Source organism: Typha latifolia, chromosome 13, assembly GCF_019914945.1.
Source record: "Typha latifolia isolate L0001 chromosome 13, TyphaL0001v2, whole genome shotgun sequence".
Lineage (NCBI taxonomy): Eukaryota > Viridiplantae > Streptophyta > Magnoliopsida > Poales > Typhaceae > Typha > Typha latifolia.
Genome location: NC_133098.1, coordinates 5,689,187 through 5,691,479, shown reverse-complemented (window position 1 = coordinate 5,691,479; position 2,293 = coordinate 5,689,187). Strand labels below are relative to the sequence as shown.

The 2,293-nt window shown below is 40.7% G+C and overlaps 1 pseudogene; it reads left to right on the top strand.

Annotated features, from left to right (window-relative positions):
- The first annotated feature begins 598 nt into the window (after positions 1 to 598).
- LOC140800172 (caffeoyl-CoA O-methyltransferase-like) lies at positions 599 to 1,720 on the top strand (annotated as a pseudogene).
- Positions 1,721 to 2,293: the final 573 nt, after the last annotated feature.

Genomic DNA, 2,293 nt, shown 5'->3' with positions numbered 1-2,293 from the left:
AGATTTATTTTCTCTAATAGTATTGTTTATTATGTTATTTCTAGTTGGACTTTAGACCCTGCAAAGGTTATTATGCTTTAAATTTGTGTATGGACTTGTATTCATAGAGGCTTGCTGAAACCTGTGATAAGTGTAACGTTGGATTATTTGCTTAGATTATTATGATATTTTTAGACTTAGCTTAAATACTTTGTGAGATTATTATACTGACAGGTTATGTGAGAATCACGTAGATCTCTCCATGTGAGGAATACGTGATTTTTAAAAGTGAGTGTTTCATCTAATTTCACGTATTATTAAATCGAGAGTTTTGTCCCATGTTATGCAAAGCTTAGGGTCACGCACTATCGTCGTTATCTTTGTCATTATTATTCTTCCCCAACAAAATAATAGTGGAAAACACGGTGCAGAGAACCGACTTTTATGTTACTAGCTAACTTTAATGAATCCTAATTTCAAAGGCTATGCGAAACGAAAGTTCTAATTGGTAGCCGGAAACGTGGTTAAATAGCTCTCTTTCCACTATAAGATATCTCGTCTGATCCCACCAAAAACGAGAGCGTTTTTAAAGAGAGAATTTTAGCACAGAGGCTAGCTGATGGAAGCAAAGATCAAGGCAGAGGGATGGGAGCCGCTGGATACCAAGGAAATGGGACCCAAGAGCTTACTCCAAAGTGATGCTCTTTATCAAGTACTATGTCTTTCTACTCTCTCTCAGTTACAATGATGTAATTAAACTTCCCTTATTTCTAATATCTATAGCTCAAAATTTTATTATTATGTTTGCATGTGACGCAATTGTAGTACGTCTTTGGAGACATTTGTGTATCCTTGGGAGCCCGAGTGCATGAAGGAGCTCCGCGAGATCACCGCCGAACACTCATTGTACTTCTTATCATTTAAATTATTTCGCCCGACATAAAACGAAGAAAACATTTATAATTAATATGGAAATTAAAACAGGGGTTTCATGTCCATCACCCCGACGAGGGGCGGTTCTTGAACTTGCCGCTTGAAGATGATCGGCGCCAAGAAGACGATGGAGATCGGCGTCTTCACCGGTTACTCCCTTCTCGCCACCGCCCTTGCCCTCCCGACGACGGCAAAGTAATCGATCTTACGCCTTCTTATGGATTGAAGCACTATAATTTAGAACTAATATCTAAACAAGTTTTTGCCGCAGATCCTGGCCTTGGATATTGAGCGACAGAACTACGACCTCGGCCTTCCTGTAATCCAAAAGGCCGGCGTGTCACACAAGATCGACTTCCGCGAGGGTCCTGCTCTGCCCATCCTCGACAAATTGCTGGAAGACGTGAGATTCTTTAAGATCCACTCATTTATGGAAACTTGAATTTCTAGCGGCGATTAACGAGTCATCTTGAATATGAGCGGTGGCGAACCATGGGACGTTCGACTTCGTGTTTGTTGATGCGGACAAGGACAACTACCTCAACTACCACAAGAGGCTGCTGGATCTCGGTGAAGGTGGGCGGCCTGATCGGGTACGACAACACGCTGTGGTATGGGTCGGTGGCGCTGCCTCCGGACACTCCGGTGCGAAAATAGTAAGCTTTTTCCGGCCCTTCGTCTTTGGAGGTCAACAAGGCGCTCGCCGCCGACCCTCGTGTTGAGATCTGCCAGCTGCCGGTCGGCGATGGCATCACTCTTTGCAGGAGGATCAAGTGATCCTAATCTACACGTTACTGTTCGTCCTACTTAATAAGACACTGTCTATCTTTCTGCGATGTTGTCCTTCATTTTCTATCGTATTTTGGGCCCCTTTATACGATGTCGTGCTTCATTTCGTATTGTTATTTTTGGCCCCTAATGTTAGGGATTAATCAATACATCCTAAACCGTTTAACCAAATTTATTTATAATTTTGCCTCACAACCCATTTTAACTTTCTTTCTAGCTTCACCCCATTTTTTTAAAAAATACCAAAATTACCCCTACACCAACTTTGATGATATCTTCTTGCATTAAATGTCAGGAGATATTAGTTATAAAATACGAAAAATCTAATTATCTCTTCTCTCATGGAAAAGATATACATCTTATGAATACTATTTTTGAAACCCTTATTCTCCAAATAGTAAACCATCCAAAACCTTGATATCTTCTCCAAATAGTAAACCATCCAAAACCTTGATATCTTTCTTGCTAGTGAGAGCTCTCCTCTTCTCGAACCACATTGCATTTTTAATATCTGTGACATGAAATTCAAACATGTTGGACGGCTCTACCACATGTTGTCTTCCCCATTCTCTTGCATTTATAATTATTTTCT